Here is a 25,882-nt window from a genome sequence, read left to right as displayed (position 1 = left end):
ACTAACCATGCAGGCTGAATCACCCTGCTTGCAGCTCCCGTAGACACTAGCGCCACAGTTCCCTCGAGTGAATATATTATGAAACTCGATGCTTGAAACTTTGAACTCGTAAACTACTTCTTCGCTGCACCGTTTCTGGATGGCGCCATAGCGTTTAACGCGTTCGGCGTTACAGGCCAGATACGTACGAAAAAATGCCCCGAACTCGGCAAGAAAGCTTCGCTCAAAAAATGTCTCTCTAGCCTCCGCAGGATTGCATCTGAAGTCTGAAACGGAGTCTGACGACGAGGATAGAAAGTCTCTTCCATTTGGCTGTCCTTGCTGAACCTGTTTCGCTGCGGTGCCGTGAGAGTGCAGTGCCAGTTGAGAAAGTTGAAGTGCATTGTGGACGCTGTCGCTGCACGTTTATATTTTAAAAAATTATTAGAAACGTGCAAGCATTCTCGTGTGCTCGGCGCGTTTCGCGCGTGTGGCCCTGTGGCGCGTCGTTGGCACGGCTACGGTCGTAGCGCCTTCTCTCCTGGCCGTAGCGTTCCCAAAGCATTTTCTGCCTGGACACTAACAAAAAAAAAAAAAAGAAAAGAATAATTCGGCTGGATCCGCAGCAATCCGCTGTGTCTAAAGGACGCTGAGAGCTGTTTATTTGATATCTTATGTTAAGTCTGTAAAAGTTATGCTCCGTTTCATACATCAGGTGCAGCGCTCTGGAAGCTACGCAAGTAGTTCGGTCTCCAAATTTTATCACTCCGCGCGTTCCGTGTATGCTTCGCTGGGCGCCAGCGGCGTTTGCTCTCGCGGGCATGCACGTGAGGCTGCCGCGATGGGATGCAGATAAAAAAAAACAAAAAGCAAATGCATATAAAACAGCGTGTTAGCAGCCGAATGAACGCATGGTTTGTCTTCTCCTAAGGGTAAATTCTTATTTACATTCACAACTGACTTTATACGAAGAACATTTTCACAAAAATCGGTCAAAAGACACCGAACTATTTCCAAGTGCGAACGCAGCCACTGCAAAAGGTATCCCTAGCCTCCACAGCGTTGCACCTGACGTATGAAACGGAGCATAGTCACGTTTCACTTGGTGAACGCAGGTAACGCGCAAGCGTACGGGTGCTATAGCGCACATCCGCATATAGCGCATGTAGAGCATATAGCGCGTAGGCCTCGGTGCGCCTAGACGCCTACGCTGTCCGTATCGCAGATTGTGTTCAAGACAGGGCTCGCGCGGCCGCGCCATACGCAGAAGCCGCCGGAGTGGAAGGCCCCGTTATAAGCATTCGCTTACTATCTTAATTACCTGGCATGGTGGCAGCGCGCACAGGTAAACGTAAACACCTCACGCTCGATGACCGCGGACACTCGCTGTCAAAACGCTGGCGCGAGGAATCGCGGCAGCAACAGCGAGCGAAGTGACCTTCGTGCTGTCTATCGCTTCAACGCGAACTGAGCGGTGAGAACACAGCGCACGCAAAGCTACGAGCCGTCGTCCCACCTAGACTGCGCCCCCAAAGCAGATCGCTTTGAATATAAAGCCCGCGCGACGGCGCGCAAGCGCGCCGTGGGACAGTGTGGTGGAACCGCTGGTAGGGCAGTACCCTTCAGTACCGCCTGGTGGCACGGTGATAAGGGCAGCGTTCTCTCAGTCTTCCTTCGCGACGACTAGCGCTTTCAGACGCTGTCGTTGAGACGCTGCGCCTCTGGTCGCAGCGTCGGCGATCAGATGCGGTGGCAGGCGCTGAATGGGGTTCCGAACGCATTGGTGGAGGAAGGGGCGCTCGAAGTACCGGTTGGCAACCATGCACGGGTAAGGCACGGTGGTAAGGGGGAGCACTCCGCCATAACAGAGTACAATATAGTGCTGCAAATCATCATCATCAGCCTGGCTACGCCCACTGCAGGGCAAATGCCTCTTCCATACTTCTCCAACTACCCCCGGTCATGTGCTAATTGTGGCCATGTTGTCCCTGCAAACTTCTTAATCTCATCCGCCCACCTCACTTGCTGCCGCCCCCTGCTACGCTTCCCTTCTCCTGCAATCCAGTCCGTAACCCTTAATGAACATCGGTTATCTTCCCTCCTCATTACATGTCCTGCCCATGCCCATTTCTTTTTCTTGATTTCAACTAAGATGTCAGTAACTCGCATTTGTTCCCTTACCCAATCTGCTCTTTTCTTATCCCTTAACGTTACACCCATCATTCTTCTTTACATAGTGCGTTGCGTCGTCCTTAATTTGAGTAGAACCCTTTTCGTAAGCCTCCATGTTTCTGCCCCGTAGGTGAGTACTGGTAAGACACAGCTGTTATACACTTTTCTCTTGGCTACCTGCTACCTGCTAATGGCTACCTGCTGTTCATGATCTGATAATGCCTTCCAAGCGCACCCCAGCCCATTCTTATTCTTCTGATTATTTCTGTCTCATAATCCGGATCCGCGGTCACTACCTGCCCTAAGTAGATGTATTCCCTTACCACTTCCAGTGCCTCGCTACCTATCGCAAATAGCCACCTCCCGATGCCCGCTAAACGTGTTCTTGAATAGTAAGCGGGGTAGGTTCTTCATAATTTTTTTTTCGTTATCCACTAATAGCAAACATGTCAGCAGCGCAATTCCAGGTATGTGCGCGTGTCACACTTTGTGTTCAAAGTGTTAGTATAAAGAATATGAACGACCCTTAACTATCTTTGTCCCCAAATTTTTGCATTGTCATTGCCCACAGTGCTAATTAAATGTGCAGACGAAATTTGCAGACAAACGGGAGCCAGCACGGAGCTCCACACGCCTTCCTCGTTCGCTTTTCAGACAAACACGGCCGATTTCACGTGCTGGGCAGTTCCTCTTGCGCGTAAATTTCGAATACAGAAGTGCAGAAAGTGTAGCCAAAACGAAGACGCACACAGAGACGCTGCAGGACACGTTCGTCACCCATATTCGCTACACGAGTTCTCATCGCATTGGGGTGTCGGGGCACGCTTCTACGCTACGTCTAGAACACGTCTTGTGACTCGGCACGTGCTAATGGCGAACGAAATTTCACCACGGTGGATAAGCGTCGCTTACGTCAATGAAACCTGCAGGGCGTCTCTTATTGTCCACAAACTATCGCTATCAAAGGTGCCACCCAGAAGTTGGTTCGTCCAAGGTTTTTTGGGTTAAAGGACCGACGAAGTCGATGTGTTCCTCTGCAGTGCCGCTTGCACTCTGCGCTGCTCAGGGACGTTAAAGCAGCCTTTGGATGAGAAGCCTTGAGGCAGCCAGAGCAACTCTGGGGGCTCTGTAGCATAGGTTTCACGCGACACCATTGTTCTCGTTGGTTCGAATTGCGTTCCAAGCCATCCCCTATGTTAGCTCATTTATTATTATTTGTTAATCTGTTTTGTTTACATCAAATATGATGTATTACATGTGCTGTACCTTATATTGTACTTTTCGTTCATACCACAGTTGTAAGCGCGCCTACGGGTGAATAAGTTTCCTTGTCAGTGTCCTCTCTTATCCAAAAAAACCTTTTCTAAACGCACCCACCGCCAGCTTCAGCTGCGGTCGCGACTGCGCGTGACGCGTCATCAACCACCGTCGATAAACGGAAAAAAAAGAGGCGTGCAGCTCAGGAAATCGCAACGCGCCATGCTCGCCTGCCTCCTCTACTGAAAAAGAAGACCGTGACGGGGCGGATCGCAACACGCCATTCTCGCTAGCCTTCCATGCAGCGAAGGACACGCAGGCTGTGGCCGACAGCGCCGCCACTTCGGCTGCTACCATCAGTCCCCCTGATCGTGCCGAGGGTTTAAACGCAGATAAAACACCTGACCCTGCGATTACTACAGCCGATACACATACGAAGTCTGCGGTGGCTTCATCCGCTCTCAACTGCGTCGCCTACGACGCCGCATACGTTACATCTGAACGAGCCCCCGGCTGCCGAAGTTGTCGGCGACGATGAAATCAATCCCGCCGCCCTACCAGAACCGCCATCATCCTCACCAGAAAACAGCTTCAGCCTCGGAGTTGATAGCAGCGTTCGACTCTCGCCAAGCCTGGGTGGACTCGACATAGTAGAAATGGCGGCTCCACGAGACGTAAAGCGTGCCCAGGCGTCAGCCTCTGGCTCGGACGGTGGCCTGGATCGCCGTGCCGAGTTACAGAGGCCAAAAAAACCTCGGCCTTCTTCGAGAGGGTCGAAGAAGTGACGTGTGTACTGCATAACCCCTGGATTTGTTCCTGGGGCGCCGACTTGAACAACACGACCAGGTCAGTTTGGTGATACTTTTCATTAAATATTGCTAACACCTTGAATCATTATTTCATGAAACGCACAGGGGTTCCGAAGTCCTGTAAGATTAGCCGAAATTATCGCCCTGGCCCGCGCAAGAAATTGTGACATACTTCGTTTGCAAGAAACAAATTTTTTCACCATTGAACATGTTCCTACTTTCAAACGCACTTTTAGCCTAGACTGTTCGTTCTCCTTCGCGACATCACGCTCTACTGGAGTTGGTATTATTGATTTCAACAGAGCTCTCTTGCGAGATCATCATATCTTTTATGATGGGACAGGGTGGATACTGGCATTTGATTGTGTACTATCTTCATTTAGGTTACGGATTTTGTGCATATAAGGACCCGCGCAGGCCATTTATTCCAATGATTTTTTCTCGTGACCTGGACATCTATTTCTGGACGGTCGTCACGTGGTGCTCCTTGGGGATGTTAATTGCATTTTATACACGCGAGCAGATGTGCAAGGCCCGGGCTGGGGTCGCCCTGATTGGAACGCAGGGGAGTTGCCTCGCCTCTTCCAGCACTTTTCGTTGCTGGATACATATCGACTTTTTCATGGTTCTTTATTTGCCTGGACGTGCCTACGCCGCGGCGTGTCGTCAAGCAGGTTAGGCCGTGCCTATGTGCCAAGCAATTTAGCTCAGTATGTCAGCCGATCTGATGTGATAACTTTACCTTCATCCCTTGTTTATATTTCCGATCACAGACCAGTTATGCTTGAAATTCGCTTCCCTGCTTCCTCATCAGTAAAACATTTTGGCGTCTCGACATCCGCGTTCTACATGACGCGCGCTCGCGCTCTTGTTCGTCAAGAGTCTTGCGCGCCTCTGTTTCTAGATCTGACCCAGAGTCATGGGACGTGCTCAAGGTGCAGTGGCATCTGAATTGTTCAGTTGAAGGGAGTGAACTCCGACGATGTATGTCAGAAGAACGGGCGGATACTGCCACGAAGCTCCGCATCGCCCTTCGGGTCAGTCAACTGACTCCGTCGATGCGGTCATGGCAGCATGGGCTACGGAGGCGTTTCCAACGCCTCATCGCAGCGTCGTCCTTGTCAGCTGCTGCTTGGCGATGCAGACGTAATCCGTGTGCACACCCTGAAGTTCTGCGCTTTGCAAGAAACTGGCTCTTTAGACAGCCGAATGCATTCGGTTCTGCGGCCCCAAGAGCACTTTCTGTTACGTCGCCTCCCGCGCGTGATTATTCGCTCTTTGTAACACAAATTGAAAACATGGCGCGTACAACTATGCAAATAGATCCTGGCTCTCCAGGGTCTCGCAGAATGCTTAGTGGGCTGCCTCAGGTTCCACCTGACGTAGCTGACCGTCTTTGTTCACGATCATCAGCTGATGAGGTGAAGGCAGCATTATCTTCCATGAAGCGTGGCTCGGCCCCAGGGTCAGACGGGTTACCCGTTGAGTTTTATCTAACGTTCTGGGAAGATATTGGTGCCACTTTCGTATCTGTTACCGTTCGCTGCTTTGAGAACATTAAATTCCCGGCTAGCTTTCACGATGGCAGTATCGGGATGATAGCTAAGCGCCCTCCATCATCAGTACGTCCAGAGGAATGGAGGCCAATCACGCTTCAAAATGCTGACTACGAGACCAGGCATGCTCGATCTCTGGCAGAGATATACATAAGCTCTCGTTTGTCACGCGTGACGTAATGACGTACACGCTGACCAGGTCAGCACGAGGTTTCTTGGTTTCACTAGATCAAGAAAAGGCATTCGATTGCCTTGAACATAGCTACATATTTAATGTACTGAACTCGTTCGGCTTTTCGTCAAATTTTGTTGAACTTATTAGGAATGCCTATTCAAATGTTCGAAGTACATTGTTTCTTGATGGTCGCGAAGGTGCACCCTTTACCGTTACTCGTGGCGTTCGTCAATGGCGCCCTCTATCCCCAGTACTATCCGTGCTCTGCCTGGAGCCATTTCTGCGCTCGGTACTGAGAGACCTTTACGTGCGTGCTCTCCCAATGCCTGGTAGCGGTGTAGTGAAGGTTACAGCCTTCGCCGATGACATCACATTGTATCTCAGGAATGAAGACAGCTTATCCCCTAGTCTTCGAATATTCACTGAGTAGCGAAATATTTCAGGTGCTGCGCTAAAATCTTTAAAATGCCGTTATTTGTTCATTGGTTCACCACAGACGTACCTAAGTCCCCTTTCACGGTCTTCAGATGAACGATTCTCTTCGTATTTTAGGCCTTGATTGCACCTATGATGGCATATCAGACTCTGGGGGGCTCTCTATTCTTGAAGATGTAAGGCGAAATATTCAAGATGTTCAAGGGTATGATTTACCCCTATTAGAAGGAAGGTATACTTAGCATAGTCTGTATTTTGCGGCCGAGTGTGGTAAGTTTGTCACGTTGTACAGCCACCATTACGGGTTACTAGGTCCTTGCAGTCCCTTCTAGGTTCCTTCTTCTGGTCGGACCGTACAGAACTTGTCTGTCGCGCGGCGCTTGTGCAACCATGCTCTCGCGATGGGTTCGCGTTCCCATCCGTGTCTGTACGCTGCCGGCTGCTTGCTCTGCGATTTCTTCTCCGCCTGTTACAGCATGATCTGTGTCCTGCGCGTGAAGTCGCCTGCTATTTCCTTGGCATAAATATTCATTACATGCTAACAGGCATACACTTAAATCGCGGACCACAACTGTTAAACGCACCTGCATTTTACTCTCCGGCCGTGGCATTTTGTCACCATGTACAACACGTCTGTCCTGATGTAGACATCTTCGATAACCGGGTTGTGGATGAAATGTCAGCCTTACTGCTTCCTCTAGTTCCCCTAGCGCTCCGCGCACGCTCCAATCATGTGTCGTGAGGGTGGATAACGGCGTCATTAGTGCCTGCCCACCTACGCGACTTCATCTGGCGTCTAGGGTGGCAATTGCTCCCAACGCGTGACAGAGCAGAGCGCTTGTGCATAGTCCCATCTTCGCTGTGTCCCAAATGCGCCCTTCAAGAATCCAACAAGCCTGTGCTGCTGCAATGCGTCGTTGCTAGGGTATTTTGGAGGGCTCTGCATACTGGTTTCCATGGCCTTGGAGTTAACAGCTTTATTACATCTGGTCTCTGGTCACGTGGCCGCTTCGCGTGAAGATTAATTGCTGCGGGGGCCTTTTGTCTGTGGCGTAACCGGTGCTAGGCAGTTGCCACGGGAAGTCGTCGCCGCTCTCTGTTTCCACTTCTCTCTGCTCTGCTCTACTCTACTCTGAGCTATACTCTACTCTACTCTGAGCTACAGTAGCTCTACTCTGAGCTACTGTCCTTTCTGTGAGAGAAGTTCTTTCTTGGGGAAGAGGAGTAGTTCCTTCGACAGTGGCCATGCCGTTTCCTGTCGGGGGCTGACGGACGCGTATGGCTTAATCTTCGACCAGCCTGTTCCTTGTAGCCAGGCCATCAAAATTGTTCGCTGAATGTACATGTATGTAGGTGCACGTTATTTCTGTGTGATCTCGTATGCATGATCATCTTTATGTATACACATCTGATAGCAGCACTGCACAACTGTGTGAAGTCACATCATCATTGTGCATAACCATTGTGTACACTGTATATAGTGAACATCATCTTGTGTAATGTGATAATTAGCTTATGTGTAACTGTGGGTTTCCGTGAGCCTGTGTGGTTATATGTTTGCGAGTGAGGACTCGAACACTACTTTGAAAACGTGTCGTATGTACAATGCTTTGTACTGTGCATTGGTTATCGTCCTGGTGGAAGTGTGCCGTGGGTGTGATTCTGTTCGTATCGTTCTCTCTTTGAAAAAAAAAACTTTTTGTAAACACTTTCACTCGACATTTTTCTGAGGGTCACATTGCTGCGTCACCAGTGCGAAAATTTCCCTACTCGAATACCGTTGTTATGTTTGAGCATCGTTACCTTCGAAGCGAAGCAATGTTTGCCTCTCTTTGATTTCGCCGGTGATTCGATTAACTTTTCCTCCACATTAATTTCTCTATACCTCGTTATTTTCACATGTCCTATAAAACAGAACAAATAGTATTTCCTGCTTTATCACGCTTCGCTGCCCGATTTTTCCCTATGGCCGGGACTAATCAAAAATTGAACCCCTCGGATCCACTTACACACTGAGGAAAATAAGACCCTGGATGGTAGATTGGATGTTGAAATGCTCCTTTTGCACCCTTACTTTAATGAGAATCTCCAAAAATAGGTGGACTCGTAAGCAGAGCACCCTTTCTGCGCTTTTTTTTATTAAGTTTAGAGTGCTTTAAGGGTGCTTTGTGCAAAACATATATTTTATGGAATTCAAGGTGCTCGAGCACTTCGACGTTTCAAGCAAGTAAAGATTCATAGGAGTTAAATTCGCGGGGGTTCGTGCCAAGTCATTGTTACCCGGTACTTCCCAGTAACGAACGGCATGCGCGTTATCGGCATGATATAGCATAGCCGACAGGAAAGTAGCGGGCGCGTTGTTTTCAAGAAAGGAAATGCAAGTAAGGCAGATGACAATTATTATGTGACAGATATGCACCCCAAAGGGTGTAAACTTTTTTAGAGTGTAGAGTGTAAGTAAAGCTTACACTCGTTAGGTTGTATTTTGTCCCCGAACAATATTCGTCATCTGTCTTGCCCACATTTCCTTTCTTTAACGCTTCGATCCCGTTACTTCCTAATCATGAACGGCTTGCGCATTTTCAGCTTGACACAGCATTCTCGACAAGAAAGGAGCGACGTCGAGTTTTCAAGAGACGAAACGCAAGCAAGGCAGATGACGATTACTGTTTGGGGACAAGATAAGCCCCAAGGGGTGCAAACTATTTTAGGTTGTTGTGGGACAAGTATACACCCCAAAGGGGCAACTGTTTTAAAAGTGTAGGCTATAGATTATAATCCTGCTACCTCGTGCATATGGCGTCCCCAGTGGTGATGTGGAGAGAACGAGCTGTTTCGTTCACATCCTGTCCTGCCTTTCGCTTCTCACCGCTGGCTTTGTTTAAGATATTTAAGGTCAGTGCTCTTTTATAAGAGCGGCTGCCAAGCGTCAGCGAATCTCACCGAGTCAGCCAATCGTAGCTCTTCAGGCGCATTTTCTTTTGTGCTGTGGCGTGTGCACCAGCGCAATATTATGTGCAGTAAGCCTTGCAGGGTTTCATGGAATAGCAGTAGGAATAAGCATTCGCAGGTAACATGCAGAGCAATCTACTGGCAGACTGCTCGCATCGAGGTTCTATAGAATGAGTTCAACGACTCAGTCCTAACGAGCATTGCGATCGTGCAAACGCGCTGGGCGAGAGAGAAGAGGCGAGACGTACATACCGCACCGCACACTAGAAGTCGAGTACAGTCGAAGTCAAGCCTGTGTAACGAAGTGCTCGGAACCTTCAAAATCCTTCGTTACACAGGACACCTCGTTGTAAACGTCGCGCACCGTATCACTCACAATAACAGCACAACAAGCACGTTCAACAAAAGGGAAACACCTTTATTCAAGATGAATTAGAAAGGCTTAGTTAAACGAGTCACTTAAGCTTGCTTTTTTTTCTTTTTTTTTTTACGCGCACGTTGACAGAATGTGCGACTGCAGTCCGCGTCATTGTAAAGCCCCTTGAACTTCGTAAATTAGTGACACTCTCCTCCTCCGCCTTCCCTCCTTCCCGTTTCTCCTCTCTTTCACGCTCCTTCCTCGACCGTGGCGCCACCTACAGTGCTCGAGCGTAGCAACGGTGCCAACATGCGCTCCTCGCCACTCCGTAGACACTTCTGGGGCAAAAATGGCGCTGATGCACGGCGCGAGGGCCCACGTGATGCTATTGGGCCAATAGCGACGCGGCGTCGGCCTCAGCCAGAGCGCGCGAGGAGGAGGCGGCATTCTTCAAAGCGCGGCACTACTTTACGAAGCTTAAGGGGTTTTACGTCATTGCACTGTGGTTGCCAGCATTCTCCCCTCGCGAAACGGTGGAGCTATGCGCGAAGTAGAGCCGCATATCGTCGAATGCCTCTATCGTCTCCCTTTCCGTCAAAATCGGTGGTTTGCTTACGGGAACTTTATCAACGTTGCCTCCATCGATGCCCGCGTCCTCTCCGCCTCAGCTGGCTCCGAAGGCGTCGTTGTCGGTGTCAGTCACGATTACATAAGTACGTCGTCGTTATCACCCGAAACGTATTCGTCAGCCTTCGCACGCTCGCTCATGCGTAACGTGAAAGCAGCGTACGTCTTCAGCGATTCTCCGAGCAGTGCATCGGTACTGCTACATCAGCGCACTCGTCAAGATTCATCACCGGAGCAGCCGTTACCGCCAGTGTATATAGAGCGCACCTTGGTTATGACCGCCGAGTGTCGTGGCGGCCATTGCTATGTGCCGTTCGTCTTAAAGCAACGAATCGGCCTTCGGGCTTGCTTGGAATTTCTTCGTCGTACAGACGAATTCGTTGTACAGAGAAATTCGTTGTAGTCGTCTTCGTTGTAGAGGCATTCACAGTGTGCACGAAACATAGGAATTCGGCCGGGACGTAATCAGTCCTTCGTTACGCCAGTGACTTTGCTGTAGTTCGACTATATATACCTTACGTGTGTACCAGTATATCAGTCGCACCAAGCTTTGTTCAAGGTTACTCTTATATTATGGCCAGTGGGACTCTCTACGTAGCCTGAAAATTCTGACAGCGATCGCGCGTACGAGACAACAGATGTGACACGGTCAGACGCGCAGACGCGTCGATCATTGTTCTAACGCATATGATTGCTGCTAACCAGTGGACAGCTATCACACATTTTCAAAAGGCGCAATGTTTTTATTAGAAAATCAAGTAAATCTATAGGTGTTTCCTGGCATAGAATCATGTGTTTCTTGCAAACGTTTCGCTGGGCAATGTGTGCCAGCTTCGGTATAATAAGTACGATGGCACTTGCTAGCTTCTCTTTTTTTTTTTTTTTGCGGTGGTACGCAAGTGATGTTGAATAAATTCATGCTTTAGGAGGTGCGCGTCTTTCCACTAGTGTTCCAACTAACCGCCAGCGCATTCTTGCAATCCCGTCCCCAAGGGCGAATAAGTGCTTCGCAATGCTTGTCTTAATGTTCCACCGATCTCGCACAAAACACCGGCCCTTTCTGCCAAACCCTTCCTGAGGGGGAATTAATCTCTCGCGACGCTCGTCAGCGCGGACCATTTGTCGCATAGCGACGGCGAGCGCCACGCGCCTCTTTCGCGGGTATCCGCACAGGCGCAAACACGCGCAGCCATTGCTTACTCGCGCGACGACGGAGAGAAGACAGAAGCTCAAAGAAGGAGGGGGCGAGAGTGGTACGTGAGGTAGGGAAGGCTTAGCGCTGCCGTCCAAGGGGGCGAAATAGAGGTACAGCCAGCTAGCTCCGTTTCCGAGCCCGCCTCCGCGCATCGAACATGCCGCAGCTAGCCGCGGTGGCAACGCACGAAAATCCCTTTCTGACCGCTCGGCAAAAAACCTCGAAGGGCACGCGAGCGCAACGACGCGCGGAACAAAACGAAACAAAGAAAAAGTTGGGGGAGAGTGATGAGGGGGTGGCAGCGATAGTTCTAGCGAGGTCGGAACGAAAGATGCCCTACGGCTCGTCGAAGGAGCGGCGACGGCCGCGGACACGCAGCGAGCGAACAAACGAACGAACGAACGAAATAAGGAAAATGGGGGACAGAGCCAAACAGACACGGGCAGCGCCGCGAGCCTTCATCTCGTCAGTTGCTGGCGCGAGCCACATAAAGACGGATTTTGGAAACAAGCCCGGCGGAGCCCCTCAGGCGGCTTTGAGGCCAAACTTTAATTCCCCGCGTCTCCCTCCCACTCCCCGGGGCCGCCGGTCGCTTTTTTACTTGCTTGCTCTCTTTTGGCTTAGCCAGCACGAAGCAAGGAAGCGAGCGGGCCGGTAGCCCACGGTGTTTTCCGCCGGCCCGCGCGCTCTCAGAATAAGAGGAGGTACAGCATAGTAGGCGCACGGTGCGCGAAGCTTTCGGAAAGAAGCGGCCAAAGGGAAAGCAGTGGGGGAGAAAGGTTTTAAAACCCGAGGCAGGAGAGTTGAACTCGCGAGGTAAGGGCGGAGGAAGGAAAAGGAGGGGAGGAAGGGAAAGGAGGGGAGGGGGAGGAATAGAGGGCACTCGACGCCGTACAAAGGCACGCCCGCGCGCGCGGTCACAAACAGAAGCCACTGGCTGCGCGGCCATCGGATCGGCTTTGGCGCCTTCGCAATTAGACGAGTTCCCGCACGCCGGTCAGGAGAAAAGTCTCGCCCCCTCCCCCCCACTCCCTCCTTTTTCTGGCCGTCCTCCCTTTAACCTCCGGTGAGCCGCGCTGCTGCCCCTGCGTTGCGACGGACTTGCTTTTCTTTTTTCCTCCCCCGCTTCGTTGTCGTCCCCTTTTCATGCGCCCCGAAGCCTTTTGTCTTCAAATTCCGGCGGCACGCTGACCTCGCGGCGGCTGAATCGTGCTGCTGCAACTGCCATTGGCCGAGAGTCTTTCCTTTCCTTGCGTCTCCAGTAACCTCCTCCTCCTCGTACTCCTCTTACCTACTTCTATCTCTCGGGCGCCCCCTCGCCACGTCCCACCAGCCTTGGCGTGTCGCAACCCCTTTCCCGACATAGCGGGAGCGCGCGGCGTTGCTCCTTTGCTGGCGCGGATATCAGGTTCTGCCTTCGACGTCATCGCAGTCCCGGTCGTTACAGGCACTGCTGATTCTGGCACTCGCCACAACAACCGCCACCTCCCGTTCTCCTTCCTTTCATTTGAGCAAACATCAATCAGTGGCACACCCTTTCCTTTCCGGGAACTGGCGGTGAAACGGGGCCCCGCGTAATTTCCCCACTTTAACAATGTTTACGGCGTTATTCGGTTTCATGGGGTATGTGCGAGTGAACAACCCGCGTTACGCATATAACTTGCTGTGTTCTCGCTTCGCGGCTGAAAAATTTGCCCTAACTGTACGTGCGGGAGGTTTTACCTTGATGCCGCCATAGTGGAGTCGTGGATAGCTGATGCTAATGATGATGATCGCTTATTACAGCCCCTTTTTTATCGTGGGGGTGAGAAATAGTCACCAACAGGCGGCGCGATTTAATTCTGTGTTACCATATCAACTGTAATCTGTCATTCGAGCCTATCTCTGCTTAATCTCGTCAAGTTACCTATGCCTGTGACGATCCCGTTACCATGTCTTCTTTTTAAATGAGTGGGCATTTCTATGCCTACCCAAAGAGGGAACAAGTCCGTCCGTCCGCCCGTTATCTAAGACGATCGCTTCAACGCTCAATTAGCAACGATAACACAGCGCACACGAAGCTATCAGCTTTCGGCGCACTCTTTCCCCATAGCAGATTGCTTTCAAGATAGGGCCCACGTGGCTGCTCAAGCCACCGCCCGAGTGCGGTTGATCACGGTTGATAACGGTTCGACGCGGATGGATAAGGCACTAAGACGCTTATAATGATCGGAACGTTATCAGCGCATCTGGCGCCGCCACCTGCAGTAGTTTGCTTGCGTCATCGATTCACCTTGCGCCGCCGTTGTCCGTAGCAGGTCGCGTCTTCGCAGCGCTGTCTTTTATACCGGTCCGATCAAGTTTCACTACATTGATAACGACACCGGGTTGCTTGAGATGAGCGAGCGGCGCAATGCCTACACGTACTTAGACAACTCCCAGAGGAGATTCTGCGTGTTTTTACAGCGAAGCTGTATATATAGCTACCTTCCGGCGGTGGCCGATGTCCGTCCGAGCGCGCGTCGCCTCGACATGAAAAATTTTCCGCCTACAGTTTCTCGCGAATGTTCTACATCTCTCAATTTAACGAGACTACCTTGAAAAAAAGAAAAGTATACTGGAATCGGCTGCTAAGACGACTCTATCGGTACGCCGAGTTTCATTTACTTGTCGTAATTAGTTAGTTCACAGTGAGATTGTAAACGTTACAGAATTCCCGTCTGCTGTTAATACATGGCCGTCTACGGAGGGAGTATGGTCACAGGAAACGGCTGTAACTCTTGTTTTTTATCGAAACTATCCCGAAACAAATCATATGAAAATTATCAGTTAATACAACTCTAACATTGCGCAGAGTTTCATTTACCTTTCGTAATTACGTAGTTCACAGTAAAGTTGTAAATATTGTAGAATTCCCGTCTGCCATGCGGGGGTACTTACACACGTCACTACTTTGTAGAAGAATAGGAATAAATCACTCCACAGGCAAAATATGTCTTCGTTGTCTGTGCTCTTCATTAATAATAATAATAATAATAATAATAATAATAATAATAATAATAATAATAATAATAATAATAATAATAATAATAATAATAATAATAATAATAATAATGATAATAATAATAATAATAATACCTGCGTCGATGAGGTAAAACACACCCCAGCTAGCTTCGCTGCTCGTCCTTCTTCACAGAGTAGAAGGGCTGATGAATTTTTTTCTTTCCCTTATCACGTCTGTTGTCACTAATATTTCTATGCTCTATTAGCTTCGAACCCCAGCACTTCTGGAGAGTAAACGTTCCTCCCACATCTGGCTCCCAGCGACGATCTTCGCATTCCACTACAATGTGCTGAGTCGTCTCGGGATTTATTCGTCTCGGCAGTTATTCTGCCACAGACGCAGGTTTCACCCTGTTGTGAATAGTTGCTCCTCCATGTGCTCGTTGTCCTCAGGCAGCCAGCTCGGTCCTCAAGAAAACAAGGCAATACTCCTTGCTGTCGTCGCACTAACTTTTATTTCCATCCAGTAGACTACCCTACCCCGGGAGAGCGCTGATCATAAAGAACAATGAGAGAGAGAGAGAGAGAAAGAGAGAGAGGGGGGGGGGGGGGGCAAGGCGCGCTGGAAACGTTGGAGCACGCGCGGAACAGCGCCATGCCGTCACTGGCGTTTCGCACGGGCCAGTCGTTTCGAAACAAAACAACGAAAGATGTCTTCGCTACCTTTTTGGGGGCCGACGAGTTCGACATGGTGCTTGTGCTTAAATATACTGCACGACCGCACAGTGAGCAATCGCGCATTCGTTCCGATGCGTTACAAAGAGCGATCGTCTCTTGCAAGTCAAACCGCCGGTAGCGGGCCAACGCGATACAGTCTGCCAACTCGCCGTCTTCGCAGCCTCAGAGACACGTCGCCGGCGACGCGCAGCCAGCCATTCGCCACCGGATGTCGAACATCCGCGAAGGAACCGTACGACAAGAACCGCAGTTTGGTGAGGGTGTGTGTGCCTTCCCTTTCCCCTTTCAGATCCGGGGGCATACGAACCCGGGTGCTTCAGAGACGCTCCTCGAAGAGCAAGTACCGAAGACAGCGTCCTACAACCCGTCCTAGGCGCCCCCGCTGCGTCTCAAGCACGTGCTTGACTCCTTCTCTCTCTCTCTCCTTCACCAGTCGCCATCTCCACCGGCTCCGCCACCTCGGCCCTCCCTGCGACGACGGCATCGAGAGATCCGCTCCCGCGTACTCAAACGTCGCCGTCACGCGCTTCCTCGGCCGCACCACACGCAGCCAGCAGCACATCACTACAGGCTATACAGCCTGGCGGTTCCTATTGTTTCTTTGCTCCTACGCCACCGCATCGCGCGCGCGAGCTGCCCTCTCCGCTTGGGTTGCCGCGGCCACGGCGGCGGGCGAGCGACCGACCGCCCGGGGCCGGACAGAATTAATTAGAGTGCGAAAGTGGAGATCCCGGTGGTGGTGGTGCTGCTCCCGAGGCTCACCCCCTTTCGTCTTCTGCTGCGAGCCGCTTGTTTGTTTGTGTTGTCGAGCTCTCCCGCCTCTGCCGTCACCTCCCTCCTCCCAGTTCCACGAGCGCGCACACGCACACGCACTTCTCATCTGAGTTCTCTTCCTGGTCGGCTCGCCTGTTCCGCCGCCGCTGCTGCTTCCTCGAGTCTCACCCCCTCCTCCGCCACCAAAGAGCGCCGCCGCGGTGGCAAACACTCGCTTGGACCTGGCCCTGGAAAAAACAAAACAAAATGGATGGAAGGGCGTTGTTGCACGGCCTCTCCAGCCCTGACGGGCATTGTCTCTCGCGCGCTCTAGCACGCGTATATACTTTCGAGCTCGAGGCACGCTCCTTTGGAAAGAGGAGGGAAGGGGAGGCGAGGGGCAAGCGGCGTTGATTTAGAACGAGGAAGGGTTTCCGCTGTAGAGCTTTCTCCCAAAACCTTACTAGCGGGGAATAAGGCGCTAGTGGTTCTACTGGGTGTTACGAGTATACATGAGGGTTATGGGCAAGCGATGGGTAATGGTCGACGAATTTAATAAACTTCGTCTTTCTGGCTTCGGACGACTTTGCTGCTTTCTTGCGAATGGACCGATTTCGACCGATACGTCGCGTTAAAATTGCAATCGATGCGCAGTAATTATGCGTATAGGCAGATACTTATTTTGCTGTAATCCGTTTATATATATATGATTGTTCGGAAATTTAGAAAGAAATACGGCGTATTTTTTTGCATATAGACATGTGATAGCATCACCGCATAATTATGTAAAGTGCCTCTGCCCCACCATCGTTGTTCACAACCTTCACGTACTTGTACAAGTTCAATATTATTTTATATAAATGTGACAATTAGTTTGAGTATAACTGTGCGTTTCTGTGGGTGTAAGTGGTTATGTGCCAGTGGGGCCACGTGTACTCGGGTATTTTTTTTGAACACGTGTCACGTATACAGTGCTCAGTGCTTTGTAAGTGTGATCGTCCTGCTGGTCTCGTGCCGTCATTGTGACTCGAAATGCTAATGTCGTCTTTTGTCGAAATAATTTTTTTTCCTTCAAAACACAAATAGCGCCATAAGAACGAACGAAGCCACAAGCACGAAGATTAGACACAATCTATGTACTACCCATCTCACAGTGGCAGCCGAGCTATCAGCAAAGCTAGAGTTCCCTCTAGGGACTTTCGTAGGAACCTCCATGTTCTTGCGGCGTGCCGCTCCCCAGGGTCTACTTTCCCTGTTAAACAGGAGGTCTAGCGGAGAAGCGGACCTGATATTCTAGGGAGCGGTGTGGGAGTCGATAGAAGCAGGTCTGCGTCCAGCAGCCACAACGCCTCCTAGATAGTACGAAACCTGCGCACTTCCATCCGCGACGTCATGCTTAACCGTGCCCGACTACCGTAGAATCTAATGGGCATGCTCTCCTGTGAGCAGCGGTGATTTCGACGTCACCGCTTTCGTCACGCCGGGCTTGACGGCGGAAACTTCGGTCTGTGTAGCATGACGTCATAAAGCGGAGTGCAGAGGCCTGCTATCTATAGGAGGTGTTGGAACTGCCCTTCGTATTGACGGTTCGCGTAAGGTAAAGACGGACTGTGCGCGTTTTTGTATTAGGCGTCGTGAGCATTAGGCTTTAATGGTTAGTTGGGATTGGAGAGATTGCACAGGAAGGGAACAATACTGCTAAGTAAGGTGACGCGCAATGTTTCCATTATGATAAGCAAGAGGGTTGTTTTTTTGTTTAAAGCTAGTTTGTTTTGATCTTTTGACAAGTTATTAAGGGTTCGAGAAAGGAAGGAGATAGATTGGTGGGTCACTCGGTCAATCAGTCGGTCGTATTTAGCGCATTGTATTCGCATTCACGTACGCTTGTGGTCTAGTGCGCGTATCATGCCCCCCTTTTCTGCCTCTTGCATGATGACACCTGGTTTTGACTTTTGCGTCACTGTGCTCTTATTATCTCGTGTCAGTAGTTTCCTTACATGCACGGCTGTTTATCTTTGATCACATTGCGACCTTGTTAGGGTGTGTTCGCAACTCATTGCACGCGTGTGTTAGTCGGGACTCCGCATGTGGTATCGTGCAACCTGTCTTCTCACTTAGTCCGTATGTTCCATTGTGTACTCGGACTACAAGCGCACTTAACTTACTCTCTTATCGAACTCTGCTGCAAATTTTGCGGACCTGTGATGACACTTTTTATTTTACGGCAGTTTTCTATTTATTATTCTTACTACTAACACACTAAAAAAGAGTTGCCGCCACGATTGTGGGTGGCTAAATCTTTCCTTTATTTTTATTTCAACGATAAAAAACAGGCGTACCGATACACACGTCCAAAAGAAAAAAAAAATGAACTCACGTGACGACTCGAAGCAACCGCCCAAGAAGTTTGCGATTCTAGTCGCACCGTCCTTGGCGAAAAAAAGAAAGAAAGAATAGTGCAGAAGAAAAGAAAAGCGGGATTCAAGCGAGCGGTCGCTGCGTAGTTAATTTGCGTAGCCGCGCGAGTTTGTTGCATTACGCGCGCGCGATTTGCCCCACACGTAAGCACGAAAATCGATTTCACGCATATAACGCTCAACCATCTGTCGCACGTGGGAGGGGGGGGAGGGGTAGGGGTAGGAACACTTCCCCCGACAAGTTGTCTACGTATCCTTCAGCAGACGCACTACCACGCAGAAGTGTACGAAGCTACGACAGAGTCGGTTCGCGTTCGGTGTTGCAATAACCGCGCAAAAAAAAAAAAAAAAAAAAAAAAAAAAAAAACGATGTGACAAAGCAACGACCGACGAACGACACACAGGCGAGTGCTGTCCAATGTCCGTTACAATTTCCCCCTTTTCGCGGATGCCGCAAATGCCGTCGAAGAGGCTCACAATTTCCCCGCAGGCGAAGACAGATAGTATCGTAAGGAGGCGAGTTATGTATAGGGGGGGATGGAATTAGGGGAGGAAAAGGAGAGGGGCAGGCGGTGTTTGTCGGTTTTGTAACGGGACGAGCGAGAAAGCGGTTAGGCGTGGGAGTTTTAGAGGGAAGGGCGTTGCGTGACGAGCAGTTTACTTCGTCAGCAAAAAAAAAGAAAAAAAAGCGGAATGACCTGCGTGCGGCGAGAGCATCTCCCTTGCCCGCATCGATGGTATGAACATACACCGTCGCCCGGACGCGCGTGAATGCTGACGCATGCGCGCATACGCACGGAGACAGTCAGTGCTGCGTCCCCCCCCACCCCCCCCCCTCCCGGTGCGGTTTCTTGCGTCCGTACCGCCGTTCTTGCCGCCAGGGGGCATTTGCATTGCAAACGGCACTTTTTTTTTTTTTTTTAGTCGAGGACAGAAACGAGAGCGAAAGCGAGAGAGGGATAACCTTCGCAAAGACGTTTTTTCGCCGGTCCACTCCTTTCTCCGCACTACTATATGCGCGGTGGGCCCCGTATCGACGCCCGAGTCTGAGTCGCGTGACGATACGATTCACCTCCCCCGGGCCTCTTCGCAACGCTCTCCCTCCTCCCCCGCACCCATCCACCGGCCCTAACTTCATCTCTGCCTCACTCCTACTCCGCCGCACCCCCCCCCCCCCCCCCCCTCCTCCCGGAGGACAAAAAATGCTCGCTTTGCGGTTCCGTGTCGCCGCACGTAGTTCCGCGGTGACGGCGTGCGCCGAAGAAAACGCCGTCGACCTTCGCGGCGCAATAAAGAAAACAAACTTACACCGGATCCCGTAGCGTCGAAGTGGTGTTGGTCGAGGGCGGGCGAGGGTGTGGGCGGCTCGTTAATGCAAAGGGCGGCTGACTGCTGCTGCTGCTTGCTGCTGTTGCCTCTGCTTCTAACGTGTGTGTGTGTGTGTGTACGCGCGCGCGCGCAAAATCGATGCCACACGTCCCGTCGTCGTGTGTGTGTGCGTGCGTCTGTGCGTACTCGGCGTCTCGCGAAGCGTGCCGCGACGTTTAAAGGCGTCGGGGCACGGCACACGAGCCTGTCGCACGGAAGAACCCAGCGCCCCTCCCTCCTCCTCCTCCCCCCGCCCCCTTGCCCCTTTCGCGCCCGTCTCCTCGGCTTATATTTTGCTCTTGTTTACGCACACCACAACGATTCGCGCGCGGGCGTCGTTAAAGAAGGAAAGCAAGAAAGGCAAAAAAAGAAGAGGAAAGCGAGAAGGAGGTGCAGAGGCACTCGAGTGCCATGCCAGACGTAGCAGTAGCCACCGGCGCATCGCTTGACTGCTTCGAGTACGGACGCGACGTAGCGGTGTTGGCTTTACCTTGAGGCTCGACTGCCCCTCCCCTTCCTCCCTCTCTCCCACTTCGCCGCTGTTCTTTACGACGTTGCGCTTCGGTTGCGGCGCCGATAAGGACGGCGCTTCGCGCTCTCGTCCAGTTTGTACACGCCGGCGTTGTTGGCGCTGCACCTTTCCCTTCGCTTCCTTTCTTTTGTTTTCTCCTCTCGAGGCGCGTTTTAGATACAGGCGCACTCTTCGACTGACACGTACGCGGCGCGTTATTAATGAGCGCTTTTTAGCTGATCGTTCTCCGACACGCCAACTGCGGCGGGCAGCGTGCGCAATCGATGGCGTCGTTCGGAAGGCCCGTAGGGCGGAGGCGCGAAGCGCCTTCGCCCATTGCTCCTGTTGCGACTTGAATACCCGACGATCTGCCGCCTATAGTTTTATAGCTGTAGACGTATGCGGCTTTGTAGTGGGCGAAGCTTTGCAGCAGCAAAGGGCGAAGGCGCTTCAAGGGCGAAGGCTGCTTCGCCCTCTGGCGCTATGGCTGCTTCGCCCTTTGGCGAAGACTGCTTCGCCCTTCGTCCATTGCTGCTGTTGCGACTTAGATACCCGACGAATACGTGACTAAACTGTCGAAGTTAATTATTGGGCTTTTTTCTAAATGCGGGCACTGAAAGTTTTATTATGGTGGTGTAAGGTATTGTTAAAAAAATTAAGGGGTTTTACGTGCCAAGAGCACGATCTGATTAAAAGGCACGCGGCAGGGGGGGACTCCGGAATAATTTGGTCAACCTGGTTTTCTTTAACGTGCACCGATATCTAGGTGTACATGGTTGTTTTCGCATTTCGCCCCCATCAAAATGCGGCCACCGTGGCCGTGATTCGATCCCGCTACCTCGCGCTTAGGGGCCCAACACTATAGCCACTAAGCAACCACGGCGGGTGACCTGAAGCTGTTCTTGATGAACGTGCCGCTACTAATAGTTCTCAGAAATCGGTAGCTACCAGCACTTCGTTGACTGCAGGTTTGTAGCCTACGCCTCTAGCAATCTACAACTCAGTAGTTTACAGTCCTGTAGTCTCTAGACCTGCACTATGCAGCCAGGTTTACAGATATTCAGTTTTCAAGTTTATGGAACTGTCGTCTAAAGATCTGTATTCTGCAGCTCTCCAGATCTGTAGTCTATAGATCTATATTGCACAGATCGGCCACCTATAGTTTTACAGCTGTACACATATGCAGCTTTGTAGTCAATAGAACTATAGTACAGTGCTCTAAAGTTCTTTAGGCTATAGATCTGTAGTATACAGATAACTGTAGTCGGCAGATCTGTAGTATACAGCTCTACAGCTTCGTAATCTAAATATCCGTGATTTACAGATCTTCAGTCTACAGCTGTACAGGTCTACATACCTGTAGTCTCCATAGATTAGTCTACCGATGTGTAGTGCACTTTTAGATATCTGCAGCCTTACAAATATACAGCTTTGTCATCTGTTATCGACGGCCAGTAAGCAGGTCTGCAGTCAACAGCTCCGTAGTCCCCACATTTGCAGTCTATAAATCTGTAATTCGCGAATATGCAGTGTACAACTCTGTAGGCTACATACCTATATGACAACGACTGCATATATTTTATTCGCAAATATGTAGTCTATCAGTGTAGTCTACGGTTATGTAGACCTCAATAGTAAGAACCTAAAGAAGGGAGGTCTATTGATTACGAAGCTTTCGAGGTGACCCGCGCGGCCCTACCAATGAAGACGCGGTTGCCGCATTTTTTGTGTGTTTATTCGTACAGCGCGGACCGGGTCCTTTCTGCATTGCCGGCACTCCTTCCGCGTCCTTTGCTGTTCACCATAGCGAAGCCACTCCTGACGCCTCTCGCTGCATGGTCGGGTTCCCCCCCCCCCGAACGCCATATAGACCAGTCAAGGGCTCTTCCACCCACCTGGCTTTTAATTCGGAATCCCGGCGCGGTGTTTGACCAGCAGGCGCAGTATTAATGAACACCGTCGCGGAGAGCGACCCGCACGAAAGTCCAACTTGCCGAGTCGATTCCTTGTTTTGCGCTTCGTTTTCAAATGCGAAATTCCCCTCCCCCTCCCTTTTTTTTTTCCGCGTTCCCCCTCAGCGGACTCTTATTTGGCGCGTTGGTTCGCGAACATCGTTTTAACGAGGCAGCGGACGACAGGCGGTCGGTGTTGTTTGATGAGATGAAGATGGTCGTCCAGGGGAACAGAGGTGGCCATGTGTAGACTCCGAGTAGGCATTCGGAGGCTAGTAGAGCACATGATTACGCAGAACTACGAATTCACCGCTACGCCACACAGAATGCCCAAGTAAGATAACATCATATGTACAGCAAACTATAGTGTGGTGAGCGCCAGTCGACGGTAGGTCCGGTTATTCGCTTACTTTGATAATGATCTTCGACGGTTTCGGCGTGATTTCTTTTTTTTTTTTTTTGCGCAATGAGCACGGCGTCTCCAGTAACCGTCGACGCCGCTGACAGAAGAAGAGATATTAAAGCGACATGTCTTCCATAACCGGCTTTAGACTGAAAGTAAAGGAACCCGGCTTCATGCGATGAGAGCGCTGCCGAGAAACAGCGAGGAGGGAGGGGGAGGGCGACCGACGTTTTCACCGCTCGGCGCGGCGATGCTGCCTGCGAAGTTCTTTTTTTTTTTTTTGACCGGCAAAGAGTTAAGAGAGGAGAGAGGTCAGTGATTAGTTGGACGGCACGGTGGCCGACTCTCGGACCACTCGCAATTTCGATTTCCTAACTTTCTCTCATTATTTTTTGTGCCCCCCCCCCCCCCCTTAAACCTCGCGAGCTAACGGACTCTGGCCTTTCTCGCTCAAAGGCCGTGCCCGGCGGTGAAGCTTGCTCAATCACGCGAGAGGGACGGGTACGAGACGCGGAGTTGGGACTCCAACTGTCCGCGAGCGAACGTCCACTTCGACGACTCGCGTGTAGAAGTTGTCGTTGGACCACTTTTTTTGTTATTTCCCTTCTTCAAATTTGTTCGGTCAGTGCTTGAGAGTGCGGGGTCCTGCGCTTGCATTTGTGTGTTCAGAAGAAGCCGTCGACCGGTCTAAACGACGTGTCTTATTTGACTTTCGCTCGTTTGACAGGTCGAACTCGTGTGCCCGAAAACCTGTTCCGGGTTTAATTCTGTTTTTTTTTTGTGTGTGTGTGTGTGACTCTGGCGTGTTTATGTCGTGGAGCGTGTCGCACCTAATTTGACCACGTGGCCGCGCTGTTTAGTTTACACGTGGTAGGCCCGCACCGGCTCGTTGATTTCTCTTCTTTACAGAAAGGAACGCGGCGCGTCTGAGAACACCGCTGGTTGGTTAGGAGCTCGAAGCGAGCGTTAGTGGACGTGAAAAGTACTTGCACTCAGCCTGTTTGGCTGGGCGATAGAATTCAGGAAGATGAGCTCCACTGAGGAGAGAGAGAGCGATCAGAGCCCTTTAGTTCAGCGCTTGCCGCTCTCCACATGAAAGTGAGATAGGTGGGTGGGGGTGTGGGAGGAGGAAATGATTTAGGGAGTACTGTTTTCTTCTCGGGCTCCTCGCTGGTTAGCATGGCTGAGAACAACGTTTAGCCGAGCCTAACTTTCTCTCAGCAGTTTAACTACGGACGTACTCAGGCATGCCTACAAACTTTCGTCCGCTGATACTGACTACGTAGCGGTACCTTTGAGCGCGCTGTTAAGGCACGGAACAGAGACGCCAATTGCAATAAAGGTTTCCAGTAGAAAATGCTGACATTGAGGAAGAAGAGAGAAGAAGAAGACCACTTGCGACATGGAGCAACCAGGGCAAACACAATTTTTGAAAGACGCCATTGAAAAAATATAGTTTGTCAATTAATATTCAGACACTTTTCTTGCTTCTGATAGCACTTTCTCTCTTTGGAAAAGCTTTGCTAACACTACGTACCCAAGAAGTTGCTTGACTAAACCACTAAAATATAATAAAAGGACAGATGCGCTGTGAACTCCGAGGAGCCAGCTTCTGACCGTAAACTATCTTGCCGTATCAGCTGTCTGTCGTTATTCCTGGGTGGCCAGTGGTCACACAGTAGTACGATTTAAATACCCTTGACTGCTCAAGTTTCTTGCGTGATAAACATGGTTTGATTCGTATCGACACTCACTGGCTCACTCACTCACTCACTCACTCACTCACTCACTCACTCACTCACTCACTCACTCGCTCGCTCGCTCGCTCGCTCGCTCACTCACTCACTCACTCACTCACTCACTCACTCACTCACTCACTCACTCACTCACTCACTCACTCACTCACTCACTCACTCACTCACTCACTCACTCACTCACTCACTCACTCACTCACTCACTCACTCACTCACTCACTCACTCACTCACTCACTCACTCACTCACTCACTCACTCACTCACTCACTCACTCACTCACTCACTCACTCACTCACTCACTCACTCACTCACTCACTCACTCACTCACTCACTCACTCACTCATGTTCGGCGTCCGTCATTCACTCGCTTGCACTACCATTGACTCACTTTTCCACTTCCCCTCACTCATCCCTCCTTAAAGAATTCTGCTTTTAAATTATTCGTCGACTCACTCTGTCACTCACTCACCTTATCCCGTCACTGTCTCGTAATGTCCAGTAAACTCATTCATCCTTATACCCATTGTATACCCATTCAATTGCACCGTTACTGACTCACGTATGCACACTTACTCACTAGCCTACTACTCTCTGCTTTGTGATCGCATTCCGTCCCTCTCTTATTTCGGCAAGAACGTCCTTCTTAATGTGCAAAACTTCAGCGCGACTTTCCCTGGGACACTAGAATCCCGGGAATTCATTGAAGCTCTCTCGTTCGCTCACACGTTTTACGGCGTTGCTCATCCCCCATTAACATGCGCACACACCTTCTGAGAAGAAATAACGCGTTTGCCCTCCTTCCTACAAAGCCCGCTCTGACGACAGGCAGACAAAAAGGCTGAAGACAGGGAGGGGCGGTTTCCCATCATATTATTATGAGCGCCGGTTCGGTAGCGCCGCGTCGTCTGCAGTACGTCGTCGTTCTTACGTGGAAGTGCCCCCACCCCGTAGGCCTCGCCGTGCAGACACCACCGCCCGACACACGCAGCGGCTAATTCGCCGTATCCTAACCGCATCTTGGCGGCGGCCGGCCTCCGACGCGGCCCTGATTAATGATTCCTTTGGCTCCGTAATACTTGCTCCTCCTTCGGGCCGCGGCGTTCGCCCCTTCGCTCGGAGGTCCATTCCGTAAATTATACCGGGGGACAGCGGCACCCGCGGCAGCGCGAGCGGCTCGCGGTGGCTGCTGCCCCACCGCGGTGATGGATCGTCGTAGCGGGCTCTGTTTTACTTCGGACACCAAACAAATTGGAGATGAGCTCTCGCTTTCTCGGCCTTCGTGCGTTCCCTTGGCACGATACCCACCGTCACGTATGCTTCTCGGCACTTCCCTTCTTTCTTTCTTTCTTTCTTTCTTTCATGCGGGAACACTGGGACAGAGCACTCATCTCTCATCGCAATTTTAGTTTTGACGTTACCGTTGTGTATATTTCGACCGCAGGAACCTTTCGCTCTAAGTTACTCGCACGCAGACCCACTCAGGTACACC

Source organism: Dermacentor andersoni, chromosome 7, assembly GCF_023375885.2.
Source record: "Dermacentor andersoni chromosome 7, qqDerAnde1_hic_scaffold, whole genome shotgun sequence".
Classification (NCBI taxonomy): Eukaryota; Metazoa; Arthropoda; class Arachnida; order Ixodida; family Ixodidae; genus Dermacentor; species Dermacentor andersoni.
This window is presented reverse-complemented; position numbering follows the sequence as displayed.